Source organism: Lycorma delicatula, chromosome 10, assembly GCF_047948215.1.
Source record: "Lycorma delicatula isolate Av1 chromosome 10, ASM4794821v1, whole genome shotgun sequence".
NCBI classification, from domain to species: Eukaryota; Metazoa; Arthropoda; class Insecta; order Hemiptera; family Fulgoridae; genus Lycorma; species Lycorma delicatula.
This window is the reverse complement of record NC_134464.1, coordinates 51,241,840-51,260,582: the sequence shown is the minus strand read 5'-3', so window position 1 is coordinate 51,260,582 and position 18,743 is coordinate 51,241,840. Positions and strand designations below refer to the sequence as shown.

The following is an 18,743-nucleotide window of genomic DNA, read 5'->3' as shown; positions in this document are numbered from 1 at the left end:
AATTCAAAATCCATAATCAAACCAAAGCAAATCATCTACATTTCCACACACAATGTAAACTCACTCATGCAGACAAAAATATTAAAAAAAAACCGACTTAATAAACCAACACAAAATTAGCATTGTGGGGCTGCAGGAAATAAGAAACACCGACCAATACGACACGGTATCTCAAGGATATAAGCTCTACAAAGGTGTACCTGAGAAAAGAGTGTTGAAAATTGTCCCACAGTTTGGAACATGTTTAAAAATAATAAACTACGTACAATAATTAAATTTACAATCCCCAATAATCTCAACATTCACCCTTAAAGCAACTAATAAAATCGACACCATAATAAACGTCCACTCCCCCATTAATAAAAAAAATAATCTCCAGAAGACCGAGAAGAAACAGAAAAGTTCTGGGACTTACTCGACTAGACCGTAAACAGCATCCCAGAAAACCACATTAAACAACTAATCGGAAACTTCAACGTTCAACTAGTCAGTGAAAGAATGTACCGACAACATCGGAAAATGGCCTGCTCAAAAGAGAATAAATGAAAACGGACAGAATCATCGATCTCTGCAGAAACCACAACTTAATCTCGAAATCCATATTTTTCAAAAAGAAACATCAAAAACTCTAAACCTGGAAACACCTTGACTACAGTAAAGAAGAATGGCAATTAGTCTTCATGGAAAAACACCACCACAAAGAGATCTACAACGGAAAAGTCATTACAGGAATAATACAGGATCAGATCATTACGTAGTCAAAATTAAAATTAAATTTACTCCCCAAAGGAAGCAAAAAAAAATCAAGCCTTTGAAAATAAAAGAAGAGTAGATTCTACCAAACTAATCAAACATGAAAATTACCAAAAAGTGATGGAAAAAATTACAATCACGGATAAATTCGAAGTTCTAGTAGACAATCGTAAACATATCGCAGAAGAATTGGCCCCTATAAAACCCCTTAAAAATCATCATTAATGAAAGAGCAAATGCGATGAAACAGTAGAAGAGACATTAAGTACGGCTATTACACCAATTCCAAATATCAGAAACATCCAATCAAAATCTAGTAAAGTAAAGAAAAGAAACTACTCGAACCCTAAGAAAAATAAAAAGACAACACAATAAAGATACTAGTGGCGACTAGTAGCTAAAATTAGAGCAAGTGCTGCTCCAGAAAACTCTTTTCTGGGTCTTTTCAAGGCCACCGTTAAAGTTTCTGTAAAGTAAAAAACACCGAAAAAAATGAATCAAATAGAATAGCTGGAAGCAGGATAATAATCTAATTCTACACTTTATAACATTCAAGAATACTTTTAAGTTAATAAAACTACAAAAGAAATTTCCAAGTAAGCACATTGTACTTAAAAACCGTATTCGGTTTAACCGAATAAATAATAAATTGTCAATACAGATACTTTTTAGTATTATTAAACAATAACTTAATAAAATATCTGCTTAAAAACACTATAGCCCAATGGTGCTTAATTTAAATTTCTATGTACACAGAAACAAATACATAATTAGTTTTTACTAATTACCTTCTCTTTCGTCCTTCCAGTGTGGTTTTGGACAGAATTGGCAATCAAAGAGCCCTTGCTTCCCCTATCTTCTGATCACTACTGAAAAAACAATTAAACCACTTTCATATTCCTTCCACCGTCTAAACTAGAAAAGGGAAAGAACAAGGAACGTTCTGTACACACGCGGAGTAAAAAAAAAAACTATTTCCACCAGCAAGCCACGATTGACACTGCGGGAGCGACAAAGCTCTTTTTCCGTTGCAGCCTCGCGTGCAGCTTCCTATGTGTGCATGCGCATAACACCACGCCGCAGGAACTGTGAAGCGCACAGTTCCATACAAAGATTTTTATTTATTTTTTATAAAATGAGGGATGGCTACTGACATTAAGCTTAACGATTATATATTGTACAATATAAAAAAAAGTAATTAAAGAAAAAAGGATTCATTATATTAAATATTACTGATAATATTAAGTGGAAATAGGGGGTGCTGCAGTTCCACAGTGCCTTTACGCGAGCCGCCACTGAAAGATACACTGAAATCAATTAAAGAATTCAACAAAACGTAGTCGAGAGATTACAAAAAAATCTTCAAAAAACAATTTTACAAATAAGAATCCCTATATATATATATATATATTTCATATCTACGAATGAAAAGTTGAAAACAATATTAAGTTATAGTTTTACATTTATTAATATTATTCTTTTCAACCTCAAGATGTAGAATTGTAAAAAAAAATCAAAAATAAGCTTTACCAACAAAAATGCTGTTCTACTCTGGTTATAGAGAATAAAAGTTAATAAAAGTACAAACGAAATTTCCGAGTAAGTTAGATCTTTATCAAAAAAAAAAAAAAAAAAAAAACTTCAACAATAAAAAAAAAACTTGATACTTTGAAGAATTTAGCTATTTAAAAAAATATATTCTTTATTCCTTTTAAAGATATTCGACATTAAAATGCAGAATTCTACGTTTTTTCCTAAAATACGAGTATATTTTTCTCTCTAAATTTTCTATAAGTTTTTTTGTGTTTTACTTTTTTTTATTTACTAAAATCCTTTCACAAATGAATCATTCCGTTACACTGAATTTTTCACCAATTTAACAAGTTACGAATAAAAATAAAAGAAACCGTTAAAAAATAAAACAAAACACATGCTTAATTATTATATTAATTCCTAAATGGTTTTATGTTTTAATTAGTTAGTAATATGAATTAATTAAAAAGGGATAAAATTATACGGTAAAAAGTGATAGATTGTACTTAAATAAAAAAGTGGTGTGATAAAAATAAAAATACAGAAAATGAATAACAACAGAAAAACGTACAAACGATTTTCATAATAAAAAAAAACACAAGAGTAATCCATACGGTTTTAAAAAATAATTATAATAACAATATTTAAAATAAAGTTCGCAATTTAGTTGCAGTAATATTTTACCTATGAATTTATTGTTTAATAACTCGCAACAAAATAAAAGAGAAATATCAAGTCTGGTCATACCTCATTTTAATCAGTTTTCTGTTTACCTATAAATTTCCATTTTATAAATAAAATCTACCTTTAAACAAAAAATCCTTTTTACCAAAGTCAAACATACTTATTACAAAAGCGGAAATTTTTTCTTACATATTCCTTATTACCACTTAATAACTACTTTTATCTCTTCAAATACACAAATCAAATTTTAACTTTTAGAAAAATGCGTTTCTAATCACAGGCTATTTACTTTTACAAAGTAATATTTATTAATCGTAATTCGTGAATGATTGTTATTTTTATTTATTTTTTACTTGGATGTTAATGTAAAGATAATTAAATCAGATAAATTAAATGTATTTAAAAAAAATAAAAATAATTTAATAATTTTAAAAGGTATTTAAAAGTTGAGACGACATCCGATTGATTTCAAAAGTTATCTCTCTCTTTTTCTGTTTAGTCTCCGGAACCACCGAAGATATTACTTCAGAGGACGATACGTATGAATGTAAATGAAGTGTAGTCTTGTACACTTAACAACTAAACCACGTAACCACTAAAAGAACTATCTTTATTAGGATTTGCACCTGAGAACTCTCGAAATAAGCTGAATTATGATGAGTTATCAAAAGTTATTTCGCAACACCATAAAGATACGTCTATTTCGTTTGTTCCCGTTAACCACGAAAACTACTGAACCAATCATTACAAAATTTTAACTTATGATTCCCGGAATGTTTACCAAAGTTCAAACTTCAAACTTCATTAATCTATAAAATTATATAAACCATAAATAAAAAAAGTACAAATAAGTAAACTCTCTCTTTTTTTTGTTTAGCTTCCGAAACCACCGTAAAGTGGTTAATCACAGAACAAAATGAGGAAGATATGAATGAATTAAAATGAAGTGTAGACTTGTACAGTCTCAGGTCGACCATTCCTTTACCTATCGGGTTGGTATAGTGGTGAACGTGTCTTACCACATCAGCTGATTTGGAAGTCGAGAGTTCCAGCGTTCAAGTCCTAGTAAAGTCAGTTATTTTTACACGGATTTGAATACTAGATCGTGGATACCGGTGTTCTTTGGTGGTTGGGTTTCAATTTTAACCAAACATCTCAGGAATGGTTGACCTGAGAATGTACAAGAGTACACTTTATTTACACTCATACATATCATTCTCATTCATCCTCTGAAGTATTGTCTGATCGATAATTACCTAAACAAACAACTGTTTAGGCTAAACAGGAAGAAGAAAGAAAAGGTCGACCATTCCTGAGATGTATGGTTACCCAACCACCAGAAAACATCGGTACCCATGATCTAGAATTCAAATCCGTATAAAAGTAAATTCCTTTACTTTTCCTATTACTTTAGGATTTGAACCTTAGAACTCTCGATTTCAAAATCAGCTGATTTTCGATGACAAATAAGTAACATAGAACTTCTTTTACTAAATTTAATATCATTGAAAATAACCATAGATATTGTTTATATCGATGGTCATAGTTTATATCGATTTCTTCAAACAATTATTTTGTGATTTGCTAAAATTATTGCCACTGTCTATAAAATATCAATTTATATTACTATCATAATATACAAAAAAACAAATCAATTTGAAAATAAAATTAAAGGAAATAAAGACTATTTACATATTTAACAAACTTTTAATGGATTAAGGAAAACTGAATTTCAATATCGATATCGAATTTTTCAGAAAATTATTTTGTGTTTTACAAAATTTAATCTCATTGTCTAATCTGGAAATGATTCTTCTTTTTTTCAGTTTAGCCTCCGGGAATCACCGTCAGGTATTACTTCAGAGGATGAATGAGTGAAGTGAAGTCTTGTACTGAGAAATGGTCAGGTCTACCATTTCTGAGATGTGTTGTTTATTGAACTCCAACCACTAAAGAACACCAGTGTCCACGATCTAGTTTCAAATCCGTGTAAAAGTAACTGCCTTTACTAAGATTTGAACCTGAGAACTCTCGACTTTGAAATATTTTCGAAGACGCACTAGACCAATCCGGTGGATCAATATGGAAACGATCCGCTAGAACTCACCCTCACGCCAATAAAGTAGCACTGTAGATTTTTAAATCCTGAACTAAAGAAATTCCATCAGGGTAATCCATACACGTAATCGTCAGAGATTAGACTTTGGATTCGGTATTATTATTTTCATAACGCAAAGGTCGGCGAGGTCTCAGTTAGGAAGAATCTTTAGAGCTATTAGAATTAAATGATCGTAAATAAAGTGAATCTACACCAGAGCGTTCTCAAAGACTAGAATAGCAAAGAATACGGAATTAACCTTCGAGAAATATGTTAGATCTCAAATCAGTTTTTGATTATAACTCTGAAATGACTATCTGTATTTGAAAGATATTCAAATAGGTATCATAATTCAACGTAACCATTGCGAAGCCAAAAACTGGAATAATTAAACTCCTGGACTTTGCTATGTTGGAAGCTAAGTATTTTTTTAACAACTTCAATAACCCCAATAATTTCAATAAAAATTTAATTTTGGAAACACATCATTTATCTAAATATTTCATTTTATCCAATAACTTGTGAATAGCGATAGCGATAACTTTTCAGAGCAACAGCCCACACGTACATTACTAAAAAAATATTTTCAATTTTTTAAATTCTATATGCAAACCAAACGTTTGGGGTTCGATTTTAGGCTAGGAAATGAAACATTTATATCGAGTTACCTTAACGTAGTCGCTAATAATTAGTTATTAATAATTAGTTATTATTAGTTAATAATTAGTAATTGACACGTACAAAAATAGCAAAAATAAATATATATACTCAAATTCAGTAGTTTTTGAAACAGGTTACATAAATTAATACAGATATAGTGGGAATGAGAACGTACATCAGTAACATTTTACGTTCAAAGCGATACGAAATTGGTGAGGAAATGAATATCACAGCACCTAATTATCAATTAAAATTACAATGATTACAGTAATAATCTTTCAATAATAATTCATCTGAAACAGATCTAAAAAGACTCGTAATTATACATAACTAAAAAAAGATAACTTTTAAAAATACGAGTACAAACGAAACATTTTTGCTGAATTAAAACAAAAAATTTCACGTGGAATTAATAAATAATAAAAATAGAGAAACAAACAAAATTATACTTTTATTATAAAAACAAGTATTTAATGACCGACCAATATTATAAATTTAAAAAAATCGATAAAACAATTATTCAAAAATATGAAACTCTAATGTATTTTATTACATCAGAAAAAATGGAACACCGATTTATTACAATAAAAAAAATTATATAGGAATAACTCTGGCGGAAAATGTGTTGTTTTTAATTTCACTGAAACCGTACGTTTATCTATCATTATCATAATGTATGTAAGTAAATAAATAATTTATATTCATAGACTGAATAATAACACTCGTAATTCATTTAAGTAAATGAAAAGATTAAATCTATTAATCCAAACATTATCACAGAATTAGTTTTATATAATTAATATAATGAAAACAAATTAACCTACTTGAAAACACTCTGTGAAATGAAATCTGTTGTTAATTCCCTTAATATGTATAAGATTTATCTCGACCAGTTAACCGTTCAAATCAAATTAATACATTTTTTTTTATTAAAAGAAAAAAATCAGAAACAAATAAAACATATAATTATATATTTTCCAATTAGTTTAAAATATGACTCGCTTCCAGTAGTAAAATATTATGCAGGTTTTTCTCGATCACATTTCAGTTAAAGTATACAATTTTTTACTGTTGAATTAATTGATCACAGAAGCTTGTAGGTGGGAATATGAAAATATGTAGAGTACGAAACATTTCATGCCTGAACCCAAATTTAACGTTGGTTATTTATTACTTCTGAATAAAAGGCCGCCGAGATTCTACCACTCCACCACGAAGATCAACATTTAATTTAATTTTTTTAAAAATTAAGAAATATCAAAGAACAAAACTTTTTATTATTTTAAGACTTAACACCATATTAAGTATAGTAAAACGTGAAAAAAATTTAACAATATATGTCCTAATAAAAATATAAATTTACTAATAAGTTATACAAAAATATATACATTTATTCTCTTGTATAATAAAAAACACAACAGTTTTTCTTTTATAAAATTTATTTTAATACAACCTAGAGAAATTACAATATTTTTATCAAAACAAACCTACTTTATTACTTTTCATTTGATGGTTCTGTTAAATCGATTTATACAAAATAGCTCGTGAAAAAACGGAAAGACTATCACGGCATGTTCTACAAGACAGGTGCACTGGAAAAGTTTCGTTTTCGAGTTATAGTTAGCGAATAATTTCGCTCTAAAAATTAATTTTTCTGACACGTTTTGATTTGTTTCCTTTTCATTAACGTCAAATTTCTTTAACTATTTTTCATGTTGAATCGACGTTACATAGATTTTATTACAATTAAATTTTCCATAAATGTTACTGTAAAACTTTATTTGTGTACTCTGGCAATTTAACGAAGTTATTGGACGTCAGACCTATTAAAACAAAATTGTAATTTACGGTACAATCTTTTGTGTTTTACAAATAATTTTTTTTAATTTCTAGAGATGAAATTCTGGGATCTGTTTTATTTAATTGTTCAAGTCAAAAACGTCAAATTTAGCAGTTAATTTAACTTCCAAGAATTTCAATAAGGCTTCATTTTATCCTTGAAAACAAAGTAAGGGCAAAATTTTTCGTAAGTTATAACTCGAAAATAAACGTTTTCGGACGCCATACGAAAAATATCGTATGTTTATATGAACTTTTTCTTTAATTTCACTTTTAGAAAACTATATTCTTTCTATTTCTTCGTTGAACCTTTAATAAACATAAAAAAGATCGTATATAAAGTTTTTATATTATTTATATGTTGAACTCGGTAAATTAGTCAAATTTATATTTTTCTCTAAATAACAAATAATTTTTGGAAAACAAAATTCATTTTTATTCCCACTTCATTATTTTCTATTTATTGAATCGCATCGTTTCGCAGGTTTTGTAATTAAACTACAGCTTTTCAATCCAGACTAACTCCATAACTATTTGTGTTGTCGTTAAATGTATTTTTGTCAAAATTAGATCAAAAATTTTATGTATCTATTATTTCTTAGGTTCAAAACTTAAATGATTATAGGCGATCTATTCTATTTTATTTTTTTTTTAATCCTCCGGGACCACCGTTAGGTATTGCTTCAGAGGATGAGATGAATGATTTGTAGCGTGTGTGAAAATGCCATGCCTAACCGGGATTCGAATCCGGGACCTCCGGATGAAAGGCCGAACGCTACCACTCGCGCTACAGAGGCCGGCCAATATGAAGTACATGTCACACCTAAAAACTATAACGATTCGAAAAATAAACAACCGATGCCATATTTACTTAAGAAATATGAGGAGTGAAGTGGTTTCCCCGTTGTTTTCTTCACTGAGTCAACATGTTGTTGAAAATTGATACGGGAATTTCATCGAAAAATAGAAGATGTACAACTTCACAATAAAAACTATATGAATTGGCTAAATAATAAACAGCACTCTACTCTTAGGAGAAAGATTGATGTGTTTCTTATGGGACAATTAATATAAAATAAAGTAATGTATCCTTTCCAATAAGAAAGAATATATTATAAGAATTGTCTTTACTTTACAGGTAAAATTAAAAACAAAATAAAAACCAATGTTTGTAGAATTTTTTAAAGAATTAAAACTACTACAGGCTGTAACAAAAAAAATTACCACTTAAAAAGTTTAGGAAAAAAAAAACAGTAAAATTTTACATACCTGTAAAAACATATTATTTTGTATTTGTACCTTTTTTTCTACTTTTAATAAGCTTTGGTAGGAGGGATGTATCAACATGTTTTAAGGGAGACTACCTTTGCTGATACAAAGAACAGATGTAGTATACAATTGAATGATCAATAACCATTTGTTCAAACCAGATGTTACTTATTTTTTGCTTGTTTCAAATAGAAGCAGGGTATTAACAAAAGTATAAAACCGATTAGAAAATAATAAATAAATTAAAACCAACTGCTTATTTCACTTTAATTTATGTTACGTAAATAAGAAAAATAAAATATACAAAGCAAAATCTACTTGTAAAATTAATAATTTACGAACATACTACAAAATTTATAAAAATATTAACAAACTTGAGATATAAAATAATGTACCGGGTGATTCAACTTTACAAAAGAAACTTTAAAAGCATATAAAAATTTATTGAAATAACTTACAGATTTGGTTGAGGTCTCATTTCATAGAAAAAACAAATCAAATTTGTCACCCAACATTCACTTTGATTCGATATGGCTTCATTTTGTAATATGACACATCTGAAGTAGATTCCATTCCAGACTGTAGCCAACAAGCCGGGCGTTACCCCTGCAGCAACGACGTTAATTCGAAATTTTAACTGAACCAGATCAAGAAGCAAGAGTGGTATGTAAACTTGATCTTTAACAAAACCCACAAAAACATCTACCCAGATCAAATCTGGAGAACGAGGTGGTCATGCTGTTGGAACTTCACAACCGATCCACTGACCTAGGAATCAAGTATTAGAAAACTCTCGGACTTCTAGGCGGTAGTGAGGTGGTGCCCCATCTTCCTGATAGTAATGGCGTCCCATCTTGGTAATCATCGTTTAAGTGAGGAATTAGAACATTTTTAAGCATGTCTAGATAAACTGTTACCTCCTGGAAGATGAACAGTCCGTACAGTTTGCTTAGGGAGCAAAAAGAAATACATTTTCGGGCTATCACTTGCCACTGATCTGGCAGGGTGAACACTAAAACCAAAATACCTTAAAAAACATCAATAAAACCAAAACACACATCGAGGACTTTCCACTTCAGTAAATGTATTTTTTTCCTTTTTAGCCTCCGGGAATCATCATCAGGTATTACTTCAGAGGATGATATGTATGAGTGTAAGTGAAGTGTAGTCTTTTAAAGTCTCAGATCGACCATTTCTGAGGTGTGTGGTTAATTGAAATCCAACCACCAAAGTACACACCGGTGTTCTTTTTTTAGATCGTGGATACCAATCCACGTTCTAGTATTCAAATCCGTATAAAAGTCTTTACTAGGATTTGAAAGGTGGAACTCTACTCTTCGAAATCAGCTGATTTAGACGCGTTTACCATTTAACCAATCCAGTGGGTTCAGTAAATGTATCTATCCACTTTTACCAACACTGGTGACAGCGCCGGTGGCCGAATTAGGTACTAATGAAATATGTGAGTCAAAATTTGATGTTTTTTGTCAGAAATGAGATCTCAAACAAATCCGTAAGTTATTTAAACAGATTTTTATATGATTATAATTTGTGAAGTATTTTTTTAATCACCCAGCCAATAATAATACTCGCTAAATAAAAAAAAAAATAGAAAAAAATACGCAAAGATAGAAAAAGTACATCGTATGTTTAAAATTTAAACTAATGTTTTTAAATTCTACCGTTGGTAAACGGGGACAACGGTATCGTTGATAAACGAGGACAAATATTTCATTTTAAATGATACCACAAAAAATGTGTTCAATTTCCTCCGTAAGGTGTAGATAAAAACTATAATTTATACAATTACAATAAGGAATAAAGGAAAATTAAAACTAAAAAAACAATTATTTCAATAATAATTGTGTATACCAACAATTATGTTGGTAAATCTATAATTATATAAAATATTAATTTACTGAAATCTCTATTATTGAATAAACCCTAATTTCTGAATAAATTCCTACGATCAAGTAATAACCTACTGTTCATAAAACTAAAATTCCAGAAATTTAACACTGCTCCCCAATAATACAATCATTTCTTAATATACAAATAATTCTGGATAATTTTAAAAAACAGCTTAACAAATTCCAGGAATTTTAATTTCCCTGAGCGCTCTCGGCTATTCTGCCATCTTCAAGAGGAAAACTTATAGAACTACCATAATTGAATTTATATATATTTATTACTACTGATCGTCACTTTATTATTCGTCAAAAGTTAAAGTTAAGTCTAATTGACTACGTCCGTATTGTAAAAGTTGTCAGTTGTTATCTATAGAGAGAATTTGTTATATATATAACAACTGAGAAACTATTACAATACGGACGTAGTCACTTAGAATTCAACTTTAATTTTGATGAATAATATTTAAAATATCGTATTTTAATTAAATATTTAATATATATAAAATTCACTTATGGTAGTTTTATAAATTTAATCATAATTAAAATCCTCTTGAAGATGGCAGAGTAGCCGAAAGCACTCGAGGAAATTAAATTGGGATTTGATAAGCTGTTTTTTAAAATAATATATAATAGTTATTAAAACTAGATTTTCAAAAAACTAAATTTTGGATAAGTATATAATCTATTTTACGGCAAACTAATATACTTTAAAGATTATTTTCAAATTAAAAAAATATATATATTCTCCATATTATCAAAATAATCGTACAATTGTTTAAAAATATAATCTTTAAACAAGATTTCTTAAAATGATTTAAAAAAATTTAATTTTAAAATGATTAATTTACAAGTAAGATTAGGTAAGAAAGAAATGACGATTTGTAGATTTGACAAATAGTGCTACTATATTGATGCCGATAAAGATACGTGCGACGTTGACGCTATGGAAGTTATGAATGTTATGCAATCCAAGATAAAATCACCGTGAACGTGATTTTATCGTAGGATAAAATTCATGATGTATGTTGGTTTAAAATCAAATATTTTCTTTCTTTCATCAAATTTACAGTAACAAAAAGAGGAAAAATGAATGATATGGTATGGCAGTTAATTACAAAATGTAATTAACCGCCATACCTTAAAAAATAGATATTTTTAAAATAATGAATAAATAGGTTTTTAATAAAACAATGTAATACTTGACAAACCGTATATTCGGGGAACTAAACATCGTAAAATAAACTACTAAAGATTTTTTCCCTATTTAATACTACTTGACACATTTTATTTTAAATTTCTTTATCACCCAATTTTAACGATATTTTAAGAAACATCGTTCAATAATTATACTACAAGTAATTACATTTTCTTCTAATTTTCACTTTTCCGACTTATAAACTGCTACAGATATAACGGGAAAGTATATATGTCGCCAAGAGATGATAAAAACGGAGATTTGATCAAATCGCTAAGGTAGATGATCAATTCACAGAAGATGTTAAAATTACGACTCTGTGAGGTGATTTTCCTAAAGAAAGTAAGTGATTTGATCAAATCCCTTAAGTGTTTTAGTGAAAAGATGAAATAAACAAGTCAGGACTCAAATAACGAAGGGTATAAGGTGTCACGACTTATTTACTTCGTGAACCATGCATTATTAAATGTAGAATTATATTGATATTATATAATTAAGTTAAGTAAAAAAGTTTTTTCAATTAGTTGCGAATAAATAATTTGTGTTTCAATGAATATTGTTGTATTACCTACTCTACGTTTAATAATGCATGGTTTACTAAATAAATACTTTTAATATCTAAACAACATTATTTCATCTTTTTCATAACAGTTAAGGGATTTCACCAAATCATTTACTTTCTTTAGGGAAATCACCTCACAGAGTTGCAATTTTAACATCTTCCGTGAACTGATCATCTACCTTAGGGATCAATTCAAATCTCCGTTTTCATCATTTCCCTGCGACATTATATATACATATATATACAAAGAAATCTAAAGAAATTGGTCTTTTATAAATTTTGTGCCTTAATGAAACATTTAAAAAAATTCCCTTTTGGCACGCCGGAACGAGATAGATTTCACCGGTTGTAAGTAGGAGGATAAAAAATATTTCCACCTTAAAGTTAAGAAAAACTTCAAATTTACTCAATACGTCAATGGTTGCCGAAAAAAAGTTTCATATGTTTAGCATACGACAAACCCCATCTTGTTATAATTTCAGAAACATTTTGGTCATCCCTTTCTGTAAGGATTGGTCATATCAAAAATTGTTTCTATGACCAGTAGAAACAATTTTTAAAATTTTAGGTAACTTTAGATAACATTATCTCTTAAAAATAATGCATTTTATTTTTAGTACAATATAAGCACTACCAATATTCATTCTACGTCTGGATTAACAATTAATTCTACCAAATAATAACTTAGTTTTCATTTTACTGCCTACATAATATTATTTAGTAATCATTAAATGTACATCTTATTGCATTATTATTATTACATTTTGGCATAAATTGTTGTAAAGTTTCACGATGTGTTAAAAGTACTGTTGTTAACTGGGTAAGAATAATATTTATCATAAAGCAAATATTTTCAACTTTAAAACATAATAGGAAGTGAATTAATCGATTTTTGGATTGATTTATTAAATAGATAACAAACTTTTGATACATGAATATCAAAAATAAATTAAAAAAAAAAATAAATAAAAACGGTTATGATAAAAATCACCTAGAACTGTGTGAAAAAATATCAAAATCTCTATAGTAGCAACTAGTTAAAAAAAAAAATAGAATAAACTGAAAGAAAGGACGGTAATTTGGTTTTGGCAGTAGGTTGTACATAGAATGAGGGGTGATTTAACAATAGAAGCGGATTATTTTTTCCCGATCACACGTACTCGTTTCCTTTCATCAAAAAGAATTAAAGGGGGAGGAGAGAGAGATAGTAACAGCTTTGAAGGGTGAAAAAGGGGATGTAAGGGATGAAGAAGAAGCGGGAAACCCTAAGGGGCAGACATAAGACCGACTCCGGAACTAACAGATCAAAATGAAGAGGAGGTGGAACTCTCATAAAGCCTCTCAAAAAGAAGAAATAAAAAGGCGGGTGGTAAGGAGAGAAAAAGAGAATGAAACATAACAGAATCACAATTTCTTCGTTTTCACATGTATCTATCAATATATATATATATATATATATATATAAATGAAACTGTAACTAGATACAGTTTCCGTTACCACAACAAACACACTGCTTGATTCAATTCACCAACAGTTTGTACGGGAAACTTTAACACACACTAAAACAGATGAAAAAACAAAAGATATAGAATTTACTTTTTCAGGAAAAGAGCAAATATAGAATGACTATAAAAAAAATGTTTTTCATAAAATTCATTTCCAATGAACTTAATCATATTTATAATGGATATATATATATATATATATATATATATATATATAAAACATGTCGTGAATAATTCATAATCAAGATAAACTCATGAAAATTTATATACACGTTCTTCTTACGGTGTAATTGCCCCTTACACCGTACGTAGATACGATGGGACTTAACCATAACTTTTGAAATTCCGAGGTTAAAATTAAGTAACAATGAGATAACCATTTTTTTTTTTTTCAGTTTCTAGGTAACAAATGAAGATATCAAATTGATCTTTTAGTGTGAATAATCTTCATATTAATATATAAAAACCAATTTATACTTTTTTTTTTAAATTCGGAATGTAAAGGGTTAAAATAGATTTTTGATTTTTTTTTTAAACCCGGCTTTTTTAAATGAGGAAATGAAGGAGGAATAAATGACCAAGTAATCCGTTGTGATGGTAAACGGGTTTGAATATTTGTTTTAAGTTTATCTGACTTTAAAAGTTGATACAAGTTATACAAAATATTTCTACCAGAATGAAAGTTAGTACCGTTATTGGAAAATATTTTACCTGTGCGTAAAATGAATCATTTGAAGGCGGAAATAAATGATTGTGAAGTCAAATCAGAAACAAACTCTTAAGTGAATAGTAATAAGTTTAGCCTTAGTGGCTAAACATATAAAAAAGTGCTGTGTAAGCTTTACTCAATGTTTTAGATCTCTGCCAGCCATGAAGAATTATAATTGGGCCACTATAATCTAATGCGCAAAAAGAGAATGTCCGGGAAAGAATTACTCTAACAGGCAGTAACTGACCAAGTTGTTGGGATTAAGGTTTTGCATCAAATTTAAAGCAAGTTAAACAGTTACGAATGATTGACGAAATTATTCTTTTTGCATTTATTATCCAGTATCTCTGTCGCAACGAATGATGTGTTAATTGTACACCAGAGGGTAAGAGTCTTAAGTGTTCAAAGTTAATAATTAATTTCATAATGTTCGCATTAGGGCGTAAAACTGTATTAATTTCATGTGTATCTAATGTTATGCGAATATCTAAAAACCTATTTCTAAATTTTTCGAAATTCGATCTTGAAAGGTAAAAAAAATGTTGATTAATGATTGCAAATTTTTCCCATTTTTGACTATATTAAACGAAATATACACTACATTTGGGCTTGCAAATACTCTTCAAATAAATATCTAAAAATAATTTTGGGTTTTTTCTTTAATTTACATTTTTTCAAGGGGTACAACGGTGTACGGCGCGACTAGCTACACCTTCCTCCGGTTACTTGACTAGAAAACATAAAACAAAAAAAAATTGACCGTGACGAGAAACGCAAGTAACCATATAGCGCGGGCGAAACTGCGACGGGGATGCTAGTTTATATAAATCAGATATAATAAAATTATTTTTATCACCATACAGTGTAACAAGATTTATTTCTAACTAAAATAATGCATAATCAAACTTCTCTCTCTTTTTCTCTTTAGCCTCCGGAATCACCGGAAGGTATTACTTCAGATGATGATATGTATGAATGCAAATGAAGTGTAGTCTTGTACAGTCTGAGGTCGACCATTCCTGAGATGTGCGGTTAATTGAAACCCAACCATCAAAAAACACCGGTATTCATGATCTAGTATTTAAATCCGTATAAAACTGGCTTTACTAGGATTTGAACCTTAGAGCTCTAAACTTTGAAATCAGTTTATTTGCGATGAAGAGTTCACCACTAGACTAACCCGGTGGATTATAATAAACTTTTCTATCTATTGATAAAATATCTGAATGTAAATGATATAACGTTCAAAAGCTCTCGATGAGGGCTTATTACTTCATTTAAGAAAAAGTTCAAAATCCAAATATTTTTGACTTTGGGCTTTTTTTGGAAACTTTTGGTCCACTTAATTGCAATCAAAACGGGAGGTGGACAACTAGAAAATGCAACAGTCCTAAATCCAAAATTTCAACATTCTACGGCTAATCATTTATGAGTTATGCGAGAGTACATTCATACATCACGCCGAAACTAGTCAAAATGGATTCAGGGATGGTCAAAATGGATATTTCCGTTGAAATCTGAAAACCGAAATTTTTCGCGATTACAATACTTCCTTTACTTCGTAGAAGAACATAAAAGAAAAATTTTCCCACAATTTTTGTTACATTCTATCAATAAACATGGAAGGTATATTATTTAATAACTCTGATAAAAAAATTAAATGAATACGCAGATTCTACTTTTTTTAAATTCTTTTTAAATTTAAAATAATAATCTTAACCAGATGATTAAAAAAAAAGCGAGAAGGAAGAGCGAAAGTTTAAAAACTAAACAAATTAAAGAATTACAATTCCTGTTACAAATCATACCGCTTTTAGGAGATTTTTAATTTCGCAGTTTGAATTACAAAGCGTAAACACAAGGGAATAATCCAAGGAAATTTCACATTAAATTTTTTTTCATTCAGTTTTCATAATAAAATAGCAAAGTAAGGATTAACTTTTATAATTTTCATAAAGTTTTAAAATTTTCATCTCCAGATAGATAAAATATCTTTTATTTATTTATTTTTTTTTTTAACTAAAATAAAAACTGAAAAATATATTGTTTTTTTCTCTCTTCATTAAAACTCTTTAAAACTGTAGAAAAAAAAATCGACTACGTATATTATGGATTTAAATAAAGGGAATTTTAATATAAAATCCTTTTAAAGTTTCAACCCAACAAACTAAATATATCTAATGAATAATGATGAAGTAAAAATAAGACACATAACACACAAGTTGTTATTCCCCACACATAACTGGTTTAATGCTTTTTCTATTTCTGTGATCGTCACTTTTACACATCGTAATTAATACGTCAACTGGATCTAATTACTTGTTTTATGAATGCATTTCATTTTTAACATTACGATGTCAATATGTAAGAACATTTTGACATCTATTGCGAATTTCTACACCATAACTGGTCATAACAATTCCGTAAACGTTTATACAAACAAATACTTATTAATCTCTTCAAGAATAAAAAAGTTCATTAGTCATTACATTAAATAATAGTTTTCAAGTCAACGGAAGACGTGAAATGATTAGAATTTCCCTTTCAGGAAAAGAAAAATTTATTAATGGATGTTAATTGATTTCCTTATTTAGATAACAACAGAAATTATTGGCTTATTTTATTGTTTAACCTAAAAAAAAAGATAATTATTATTATGTATTTATTAAAAATACAGTAGATCATCAGTTATTAGGTATTATGAAGAAAAAAAATTACTTCCTTCTAAGAAAAAGAAACCCGATTAATAAATCCGGAAATAAATGTGAAACGTCATGACTTAAAGTTAAACATACTGATACGCCTTAAATAACGTCAAAACTGTTATAAAACAAAACCTATATCTAATTTTTTGTTTAATAATAATAATAAGCAAAAATGTGATATGGACAATACATGACTTCCTTGTACGACTATTAAATTACATTTACACATTCTTTTAAAAATGAAAGTACATAAAATATTATTTCATTAAAAGCTTCTGATATTTTTTCTTTTTTTTTTTTGTTATTGAATTATTCATCGTAATTTTTTTTTTACAAAAGTTTTGTAGTATTAAGACTGTGCTACAATCCGGCACTAAAAAAAATGACAGCAACAAAATAAAAACTATCTGAAAATCTTCTACCGGTCCGTTACTATGTAAAATTTTCTTTTCAAAAATCTTTTACCAGCCAAGTTATCATGAAAAAGTTCTTACTGTATAATTAAAAAAAACATCTCATGTTGGGACCACATGACTTCCTTTTACGCCTATTAAATTACATCATATACACCTTTTTAAAAGTACGTAAAATTTTATTTCATTAAGATTCTGATTTTTTATACTTTTTATTGTTATTATTTATTGTAAAATTGTTTATACAATCACAGGTTAATAATTATTAATAAATCAATATATTTAAATTAAAAAAAAAGGAGATGAAGTCTGATTCGAGCCGATGTGCCTTCCAGTAAGATCCAAATATTTCATTAATTAAAATGTTATTTGGTTATAACTCTGGAACCAATAAAAATAAATACCACTTACGATATATCGTTGAAAATCTCTCAATGAGGGCTTTTTAGTGCAGTTAAGAAAAAGTCCAAAATCCAAATTTTTTATATTTTTGGCTTTTTTGGACATTGTAGTCGATTCCAATCAAAAAGGGAGTTGCACAACTAGATATTACAACAGTTCTAAACCCAAACTATCAACATCCTACGGCTGATAGTTTTTTTGGTTATGCGAGATACACACGCACGTAGATACATACATATGTACATACAGACGTCATGCCGAACCTAATGAAAATGGATTCAGAGATGATCAAAATGGATATTTCGGTTGAAATCTGGAAACCGAAATTTTTCGCGATCACATACTTCTTTTATTTCGTACAAGGAAGTAAAAAAGGTTGCACTAAGTTAACATACGAGAGTATGACTTTCTAAATTAAACCTTCCTTATTGCAGGTACAATCTACTCATTTCGCCTTATATTAACATTATATTATCGTATAATTTGAATAATTTACAATTTTGATA

At 28.7% G+C, this 18,743-nt stretch overlaps 1 protein-coding gene across 2 annotated transcripts in view; it reads right to left on the bottom strand.

Annotated features, from left to right (window-relative positions):
- The window catches only part of LOC142331332 (uncharacterized), a 537,124-nt gene that overhangs the window by 471,003 nt on the left and 47,378 nt on the right, over positions 1-18,743 (bottom strand). The window contains exon 1 of one of the 2 annotated variants that reach the window (XM_075377160.1): positions 1,542-1,585. The exons of the other annotated variant lie outside the window; for it this stretch is intronic. The gene's annotated coding sequence lies outside the window, so the exon portion shown is untranslated. Of the gene's footprint in view, positions 1-1,541; positions 1,586-18,743 lie in introns of those variants that run through there. 2 annotated transcript variants of the gene reach the window in all.